At 39.8% G+C, this 10745-nt stretch overlaps 1 non-coding gene across 1 annotated transcript; it reads right to left on the bottom strand.

The window, feature by feature from the left end:
* Window positions 1-409: 409 nt before the first annotated feature.
* LOC141694244 (small nucleolar RNA R71) lies at window positions 410-516 on the bottom strand. Its single transcript, XR_012563565.1, has one exon. It is a non-coding gene; the product is annotated as a small nucleolar RNA R71 (small nucleolar RNA).
* Between the last annotated feature and the right edge of the window lie 10229 nt (window positions 517-10745).

The following is a 10745-nucleotide window of genomic DNA, read 5'->3' as shown; positions in this document are numbered from 1 at the left end:
GAAAGAACCAGTAATCATGGGTGATCGTATTGTTCCAGCCGATCCAGCTCTTATGGACTTTTCTCGGCCTAAAATTGATGACATTCAGTCAAGCATTCTTCATCCGGCTATTCAAGCTAACACCTTTGAAATCAAGCCGGGCACTATTCAGATGGTGCAGAATTCTGTTTCTTTTGGAGGAGCTGCGACTGAAGACCCCAACATGCACATAAGGAATTTTGTCGAGATCTGCAGTACTTTCAAATATAATGGCGTGACTGATGAGGCTATCAAGCTGAGGCTTTTCCCATTCTCACTGAGGGATAAAGCTAAGGACTGGTTACATTCTGAACCAGCTGGGTCCATCACTACTTGGCAAGATCTTGCGCAAAAGTTTCTGGTGAAGTTTTATCCAATGGCAAAGACTGCTGCTATGAGGAGTGCTCTTACTCAATTCGAGCAGCAACCTACAGAATCTATGTGCGAAGCTTGGGAACGCTACAAGGAAATGTTGAGAAAGTGTCCACATCATGGAATGCCCGATTGGATGGTGTCACTGGTTTCTATAATGGTTTGGGGGCTCAATCTCGGCCCATGCTCGATGCAGCAGCTGGAGGCGCCTTGTGGGCCAAAAGCTATACTGATGCTTATAATCTTATCGAGACTATGGCTGCAAATGAGCATCAAAACCCAACTCAGAGGATGATTCCTGGGAAGGTAGCAGGTATTCTGGAAGTCGATGCAGCCACCGCTATTGTAGCGCAGCTCCAAGCGCTGTCTATGAAGGTCGATTCTCTAGCTACCTACGGAGTCAATCAAATAGCTATGGTCTGTGAGCTTTGTGCAGGTTCTCATGCTACGGATCATTGTTCTCTTGTCAATGAATCTGTTCAGTATGTGAACAATTATCAGCGACAACAGCAGCCTGTGCCAGCTACTTATCATCCTAACAACAGAAATCATCCAAATTTCAGCTGGGGTAATAATCAGAATGCTATTCAGCCACCATATCAGCAAGGTGTGAGTAAACAGTTCAATCCACCTGGATTCCAGCAACCACAGCAGTATGCTCAAAGGCAATCATATCCTCAACAGGGAAGTGTAGCTGTACCCACTAGTGTTGATTTTGAGGAACTTAAGCTGTTGTGCAAGAGTCAGGTGGTTTCTATCAAGACCTTGGAAAATCAAATCGGTCAAACAGCTAATGCAGTGCTCAATCGTCAACCTGGAACACTTCCCAGTGACACGGAAGTACCAGGCAGGAAGGAAGCTAAAGAGCAAGTCAAGGCTATTACCTTAAGGTCTGGGAAAGTTGCTGATGCTGAAAAGGCAAAAGAAGGAGAAGCTGAAGTTGGAGATGAAGAAGCTAAGCAAAAGGAGAAAGCGGCGGAACCAAGGAAGACTACTGTTGAACACACTCTGCCTGAGGGTAATACAGGGGAGAAACAACTCTATCCTCCACCACCTTTCCCTAAGAGATTGCAACAACAAAAGCTGGATAAGCAGTTCGGTAAGTTTCTGGAGGTGTTCAAGAAACTTCACATTAATATACCTTTCACTGAGGCTCTGGAGCAAATGCCTAGTTATGCGAAGTTTATGAAGAGTATTCTTTCAAGGAAGGTGAAACTGGATGACCTTGAGACCGTTGCTCTAACGGAAGAATACAGCGTTGTGCTGCAGCAAAAGATACCTCCAAAGCTTAAAGATCCAGGTAGCTTCACCATTCCTTGCACCATTGGCAAGTTGTCATTTGACAAGTGCCTTTGTGATTTGGGAGCAAGCATCAATCTGATGCCGTTGTCGATCTTTAAAAAATTGGATTTGCCTGATCCAAAATCCACCTACATGTCTCTACAATTGGCTGATCGTTCTATTACTTACCCAAGGGGCATAGTGGAGGATGTGCTAGTCAAGGTGGATAAGCTCTTCTTTCCTGCAGACTTTGTTATTCTGGATTTCGAGGAAGATAAGAAGATTCCCATAATCTTGGGAAGACCTTTCTTGGCTACTGGCCGTACCTTGATAGATGTGCAGAAAGGTGAACTTACTATGCGGGTGCATGTTAAGGATGTGACCTTCAATGTATTCAAAGCAATGAAATTTCCTACAGAAGATGAGGAGTGCTTAAAAGTGGATGTGATTGATTCTGCGGTTACTTCAGAACTCGATTATATGCTAATATCTGATGCATTAGAAAAGGCCTTAGTGGGGGATTTCGCCAGTGATGATGAAGATGGCAACGAGCAATTACAATATCTTAATGCTTCTCCCTGGAGGTGAAAGCTGGACATGCCGTTTGAATCTCTTGGTACTTCTGACCTCAAGAATGCTGAAGGAAAGCTCAAACCATCAATTGAGGAAGCACCTACCTTGGAGCTTAAGCCATTAACTTAACATTTGAGGTATGTTTTTTTAGGTGATGCATCTACTTTACCTGTTATTATTGCATCTGACCTTTCAGGTAGTGAGGAGGACAAGCTCTTAAGGATTTTGAGAGAATTCAAATCAGCTATTGGATGGACCATAGCAGACATCAAAGGGATCAGCCCTTGATATTGCATACATAAGATTCTGCTAGAGGAGGGTAGTAAGCCAACTGTTGAGCAACAGCGCAGACTTAATCCTATCATGAACGAGGTGGTGAAGAAAGAAATTCTGAAATGGCTGGATGCAAGCATCATTTATCGTATTTCTGACAGTTCTTGGGTGAGCCCCGTGCAATGTGTGCTTAAGAAAGGAGGTATCACTGTGGTAGTAAATAAGAAGAATGAGCTCATTACCACTCGAACAGTTACAGGATGGAGAGTATGCATGGACTACCGAAAATTGAACAAGGCCACGAGGAAGGATCACTTCCCTCTTCCATTTATTGATCAGATGCTTGACAGGTTGGCTGGTCATGAGTATTATTGTCTTCTGGATGGTTACTCCGGGTATAATCAGATTTGTATTGCACCAGAGGATCAAGAAAATACTACCTTCACTTGTCCATTTGGCACGTTTGCTTTTCGCAGAGTTTCGTTTGGGTTATGTGGCGCACCGGCCACTTTTCAGAGATGTATGATGGCTATATTCTCTGACATGATTGGAAATAATGTTGAGGTGTTCATGGACGACTTCTCCGTCTTTGGACATTCGTATGATGAATGTTTGAATAATCTTCGTGCCGTGCTCAAAAGGTGTGTGGAAACTAATTTGGTGCTCAATTGGGAAAAATGTCATTTTATGGTGCGTGAAGGCATAATTCTTGGACATAAGGTCTTTAGCAAGGGTCTTGAGGTGGATAAAGCCAAGGTGGGAGTCAATGAAAATCTTCCACCACCTATTTCTGTGAAAAGAATCCGTAGTTTTCTTGGTCATGCGGGTTTTTATCGGCGGTTCATCAAGGACTTTTTGAAGATATCTAAGCCGTTGTGCAACTTGCTTGAGAAAGATGCGCCTTTCAAATTTGATGATGAATGTTTGACGGCATTCGAGACTCTTAAGAAGAGTTTAATCACTGCGCCAGTTATTACAACACCGGATTGGACAGAGCCTTTTGAGATGATGTGTGATGCGAGTGATTATGCGGTAGGTGCAGTTCTTGGGCAGCGTAAGAATAATCTCTTTCATGTGGTCTACTATGCTAGCAAGACCTTAAATGGGGCCCAAATGAACTACACCACTACTGAGAAGGAGCTCTTAGCTATAGTCTTTGGTTTTGAGAAATTTTGATCTAATCTGCTTGGGACAAAAGTGACAGTATTCACTGATCATGCGGCCATTCACTATTTGGTTTCCAAGAAGGATTCGAAGCCGAGACTCATTCGTTGGGTGCTCTTACTACAGGAATTTGAGTTAGAGATCAAGGATCAGAAAGGTACTGAGAATCAAGTAGCTGACCTCCTCTCTAGATTGGAGAATCCCGAGTCTACTTCACAGGATAAGACATTGATCAACGAGTCTTTTCCGGATGAGCAGTTATTCGCACTTCAGGAGGAAGAACCATGGTTTGCAGATATTATAAACTATCTTGTCAGCAATATAATGTCTCATAATTTGACCTCAGCTCAAAAGAAGAAGTTTCTGCATGAGGTGAAGTGGTATATGTGGGATGAACCATATTTGTTTAGACAGGGAGCTGACCAGATCATCAGGAGATGTATCCCGTTCTGTGAGACGGAGGGGATATTACGAGACTGCCACTCCACAGTTTATGGTGGACACTATGGTGGTGAGAAGACGTCAGCTCGTATTCTGCAAGCAGGTTTTTTCTGGCCTACTTTGTTTAAGGATGCTCATCAATTTTTTTTAAGGTGTGATCGTTTCCAATGAGTGGGAAATTTGACGAGAAAGGATGAGATGCCGTTAAATGTGATGCTTGAAGTCGAGGTCTTTGATGTTTGGGGAATCGATTTCATGGGGCCTTTTGTCTCGTCCTGTAACAATCAGTACATCTTGCTGGCAGTCGATTATGTCTGAAAATGGGTAGAAGCCAAAGCTCTACCGATAAATGATGCAAAGGCAGTGTTGAATTTTCTTCATAAGCAGATTTTCACAAGGTTTGGAACGCCTCGGGTAATCATAAGTGATGAAGGGTCGCATTTCTGCAACCGTAAGTTCACTTCTATGATGCAGCGTTATAATATGAATCATCGAGTTGCTACTGCCTATCATCCGCAAACAAATGGTCAAGTGGAAGTGTCTAACAGAGAGATCAAGCGCATTCTAGAGAAGGTTGTTTGTCCGTCAAGGAAGGATTGGTCTTTAAAGCTCGATGAAGCTGTTTGGGCTTATAGAGCCAAAAATAATATCATCTACATAAATTTGAACAAGTATACTAGAGCCATTAACATTTCTAAAGAATAAAGTTTTATCTATAGTACCTCTTGTGAAATGATTTTCCAAAAGGAACTTTGATAAAGTGTCATACCAGGCTCTAGGTGCTTGCTTCAATCCATAAAGTGCTTTCAAAAGAAAATAGACATGTTCTGGAAAATTTGGATCTTCAAAACCAGGAGGTTGACTGACATAGACTTCCTCCTCCAAATCTCCATTCAGAAAGGCACTTTTGACATCCATTTGATAGACCTTGAAATTGGCATGAGCTGCATAGGCTAAGAAGATTCTGATGTCTTCAAGTCTTGCAACAGGAGTAAATGTTTCATCAAAATCTATTCCTTTTTGTTGACAATAGCCCTTAGCAACCAATCTAGTTTTGTTCCTGACTACTATGCCATTTTCATCCATCTTGTTTCTGAATACCCATTTGGTGTCTATTGGATTCTTTCCTTTAGGTTTGGGCACCAGCTTCCATACATTATTCCTTTCAAATTGGTTTAGCTCCTTCTGCATAGCTAAAATCCAATCAGGATCCAACAGAGTTTCTTCTACCTTCTTTGGTTCTTCCTTGGAAAGAAAGCTGCTATATAGACATTCTTCTTGAGTTGCTCTCCTGGTTTGAATTCTAGAAGAAACATCACCAATTATTAGCTCAAAGTGGTGATCTTTTGTCCATTTTCTTTGTTGAGGTATATTAACTCTAGATGAAGAGGCCTAATTATTGTCTTGATGTGTGATTGAGTTTTGATTGTTAGAAACTCCCCCTGAGTTTGTGGATCTTTAATTTGAGAAAGGGGAACTTTCTGTAGATGATCTATCCTGACTTCCTGCTCCTTTTGATAACCCGACGAATGGTGAATTTTGAGTACCGACAGATGAAGCTGGTTGTCTCCCGACGGATAACGCAGATTGCCTCCCGACGGATGAAGCATTATGCAACTCGACAGATGTTGAGTTTTGTGCTTCATTGGTAGTATATTTTTCTGCATTATCCTTTGATACTGTTTCTTGATCACTTTCATCATCACTGTCATCACTAACCATCTCCACATTGTCGAATTTGAGGCTCTCATGGTAATCTCCATCTTGAAGTCCTTCAATCTTTATATCATCAAACACAACATGTATTGATTCCACAACAATGTTGGTTCTTAGATTGTAGACTCTATATGCTTTACCAACAGCATATCCAACAAAAATTCCTTCATCTGCTTTAGCATCAAACTTCCCATTTTGATCAGTTTGATTTCTCATAATATAGCATTTGCAGCCAAAGACATGAAGAAAATTTAGAGTTGGCTTCTTGTTCTTGAACAATTGATAGGAAATCATGCATCTTGCTTGATTAACCAGAGAAATATTCTGAGTGTAGCATGCAGTATTTACAGCTTCAGCCCAGAATTAGGTCGGCAGTTTAGATTCTTCAAGCATTGTCCTGGCAGCTTCAATAAGTGATATGTTCTTTCTTTCCTGTACTCCATTCTGTTATGGAGTTCTTGCTGCCGAAAACTCATGCAGAATCCCATTTTCCTCACAAAATGCTCTCATGACAGAATTCTTGAACTCAGTTCCATTGTCACTCCTGATTCTTCTAACCTTGAAATCAGGATGATTATTGACTTTCCTTATGTGGTTGATGATGATTTCACTAGCCTCATCTTTAGACTTTAGGAAATATGTCCAAGAGAACTTTGAGAAATCATCTACAATTACTAGGCAAAATCTTTTTCTTGAGATGGACAACACATTGACTGGTCCAAACAAATCCATGTGTAGCAGTTGCAAAGGTTCTTCAATTGTTGAATCAAGTTTCTTCCTGAATGATGCTTTAATCTGCTTCCCTTTTTGGAAGGCATCACACAATCCATCCTTAGAAAACTCCACTAGAGGAATGCCTCTAACCAGTTCTTTCTTTACTAGCTCATTCATGGTCTTGAAGTTTAAATGGGATAGCTTCTTGTGCCATAGCCAACTTTCATCCCGACTTGCTTTACTGAGAAGACAAGTAACAGATTCTGCATTAGATGAGTTAAAATCAGCTAGGTACACATTTCCTTTTCTCACACCAGTGAGAACCACTTTGTTGCTTCTTTTGTTAGTCACAACACAGGCTTCTGAGTTGAAGGTTACCTGAGTTGCCTTTATCACAAAGCTGGCTGATACTCAACAAGTTGTGTTTGAGACCATCCACTAAGGCAACTTCCTCAATGATGACATTGTCCTTTGAAATCAAGCCATATCCCATAGTATAACCCTTGCTGTCATCTCCAAAAGTAATACTTGGGCCAGCTCTCTCCTTAAACTCTGTGTGCAGGGTAGAATCATCAGTCATGTGTCTTGAACAACCACTATCCAAGTACCAAAGATTCTTTCTATTTCCCTGCACACATCAAAATCAAATCAAGTTGATTTTGGTACCCAAGTTTCCTTGGGTCCTGCCTTGTTAGCTTTCTTTTTCAGTTCCTTGGGCTTTACCTCATTTGACTTGGGGATATCAGATTCATCCTTAGTCATTTGAGTTGGGCCTTTGAAACCATTCATTGCAACAAAATTATCATGCATATTATAATCACCAGGGAATGGCATGCTATTAGTGAACATGTTATTCCAGTAAGGCATGCTAAATGGCATTTGTGGCATACTAAATGCAGCATAATGAGGATTAGGTGCAAATGGCATATTAGCAAACTGTGCATTCATATTCTGTGTAGACATAACATTCATAGGCATGGGAGGCATGACATTCATGTTAGGAAAGTGAGGTGGCACAGACATGAAAGTAGGCATGACAGATTTGCTGTTAACAGACAAATGATTTACACTACCACACTTGACACAGATTTTTCTAGGAGCATATTTATCAGGTGTGTAGTTATTGTGTTTGTTAATCCCTACCTTACCATTTCTATTATTTTTCTTTTTAGCCTCTGTTTTCACCTCAATCTTTTCAAGTCTGTCACTTAACTGTTTGACAGTCATGTGACCAACATTAGCCTTTTTCCCTTTCTTAACTTGACTCGATTCCCCCGAAATAAAGTTCTTGGAAACAGATCCATACTTTTCATTCAGCTTAACAAGTTTGGCTTTACTGATAGGCTTGCTTACAGCCGACGGATGAGGATTTTCATCAGTCGATGGATAACCCTTTTTGTTATCCTACGGATGATGGATGATCCTCATCATCCATCGAGTCTACATCTATTAGCACTCCATCCACCAAATTTGGTTCTAGTTTCTCCTTGTTCTTTTTCCAGGCTGCATCACAGAAGGACTCGATTCCTTGAACTTTGGTGATTTGAGCATGGACAGCTCTAGATGTTTTCCATGTCTTAATCGCCTCCTGTTCATGCTCGAGCTGCTTCTTCAAAATTTCTTCTTTCTTCAAGGACTTAGTTAATTCCTCCTTGGCAATCTTACATTCAATTCTTAATTTTTCAAAATCAATGAACTGAGACTCTAACACATTATTTCTCTCACTCAAAAACAAATTGTTTTCTTTGATTTTAACATTTTCTTTAGTAAGAGACTTAAGAGTAACACGCAAATGATATAACTCAGTAGACATGTCATTTATAGCATCATTACACTCAACTTTAGATAAATGTGTAAGGTTTGTAGTAATTACCTGATTACTTGAAGAACTTGTTTCTGTTTCATCAGACTTGGCCATTAGGGCTAGATTGACATAGCTGACATCTTCATCTTCATCCAGACCATTTGCTGCCCAGACATTTTCTTGTGTAATAAAAGCCCTTTCCTTTTGTTTGAGCAGCTCAAAGTATTTTTGCTTATAATTCACTGGCTCAAAATTTTTCTTACTGGAATCTGACTTTCTACACTCACTGGCAAAGTGCCCTGCCAAGCCATATTTTAAACATTTGAATTTTGATTTATCCATCATGTTTCTATTTGGATTGGCTGCTCCAAAGTTCTTTTTGAACTTGAGCTTGGCAAATCTTATGGAAAAATTGCTAAATGTTCATCAATGTCTTCCATGTCATCTTGGCTCAAAGAATCTTCACTTTCTACTGCAAGCCCCTTGCCCTTGCTTTCACAGACCCTTGAAGTTGACTCAACAACTTTCATCTTCATCTCCTTCTCTTTCTCTAACTCATCAACTAGTGCAATGGACCCTCCTTTCTTCTTTCATCTCTCCATCCTCTCATCTTGCTCTATTTCAAGCTCATAAGTTTTCAGGATGCCATACAGTCTCTCCAAATTAAACTCCTTATAATCTTGTGAGTTTCTCAATAAGACTGTCATTGGTCTCCATTCCTTTGGAAGAGATCTAAGGAATTTCAGATTGGAGTCTTTAGTCTGATAGACCCTTCCATGCAACTTTAAAGCATTTAGCAGTTTCTGAAACCTACTAAAAATGTCAGTGAGAGACTCACTTTCTTCATTATGAAAATGCTCATATTGCTGAATCAGTAGCTGCATCTTATTTTCTCTAACTTGCTCAGTGCCATCATAGATGATCTGTATTGTATCCCAAACATCCTTGGCAGTTTTGCAGTTGATAATGTTGTCAAACATATCACCATCAACTCCATTAAACATGATATTCATGGCCTTTTTATCCTTCCTGACTTGTTCAATGTCAGGATCAGACCATTCATGCCTTGGCTTGGGGACAGATGGCTCATTTCTAGTTGCAGCTCTCATTGGAACATGAGGGCCTCTTTCTATGCAGTCCACATAGGCCTCATCTTGAGAAAGCAAATGAAGATGCATCTTTACCTTCCAATGATGGTAATTATCTTTATCCAGAAAAGGAATCTTGACTCCAACATCCTTCTTGTTCATCTTGCTATATTGTTTTGATCTTTAAACTCTTTGTTCTTCAAGAGCTTGCTCTGATACCAATTGTTAGTCCCTTAACAATGTAACAAGAATTATAGAAGGGGGGTTGAATGGAATTCTTGAAACTTTTTCTTGAATAAAAATGTTCTAACTCAAATATATATAAATGTGAATTGATTAGCATAATGCGGAATAGTTAATTGAAATGAATCAAAATACAAGTAATTAAAAACAAGAGTCTTTAAAAACTTTCTGGTGGATTTGAATGATTCCACCAGAGATATATGATATATATCGAGAGAACTCTGTGTGCAAAAAGCTCACAGCTGCTTACAAAATGATAACAACTAAGAATGAGAGAAATGCTAAGAATACAGCTTACAAATGTTTCTCTCTTGGTTGCTTAGTTTCTTAGTTACTATTCTATTGCTGCTTCTTGGTTTATATATCACCAAGATTACAAAGTAATAAGACAGGATAATAAAACAAAAACTATCAAGTCTAATACAATGCTACTTCATTACTCTATTCCAGCATCTTTGAATATCTTCATAATAGTATGGAAATGGAAATGATTCTTTGTTCTCGAAAACCCAGTTGAGTAGGCTACCACATTCCATTTGCATACACTCGACGCATGTGACTGTCTTGTCACTGTCAACAGATATTTGAATTCTTTATCCATCGGGTTTATGATCATCCGTCGAGTTATTGATCATCCGTCGGGTTGTTGATCATCCGTCGAATTCATTGTTGTTCATCCGTCGGGTAGCAATCAGGCACTTGACTCCATTTCATTTATGTAGAATTACAAGACATCATCTATGTATAATTAATCAACCTATTCTGCATATCTAGTTTAATTCAACATGACTTAAGTACTATAACAGATTCTAAACAATGTGTATGCAGAAATGTGCTACAGACTTATTGTTACATAAGCTAGTCACTCGATGGATAATAAGTCATCATCCGTCGGGACTGAAATGAGTTATCCGTTGGGACTATAATCCTTATCCGTCGAGTGCTACATTTTCACTAAGTAAAATCTACCAAGGTGTTTTGTTCATGAAATCATCAAGTACACAACATATGCACAACAAGATAAATGTTCATCCTTCAAAGTCACTGGTAGATTCACC

Source organism: Apium graveolens, chromosome 10, assembly GCF_009905375.1.
Source record: "Apium graveolens cultivar Ventura chromosome 10, ASM990537v1, whole genome shotgun sequence".
In the NCBI taxonomy this organism is placed as follows: domain Eukaryota; kingdom Viridiplantae; phylum Streptophyta; class Magnoliopsida; order Apiales; family Apiaceae; genus Apium; species Apium graveolens.
Note: the sequence above shows the minus strand (reverse complement) of the source record. Positions and strands in the feature narration are given on the sequence as shown.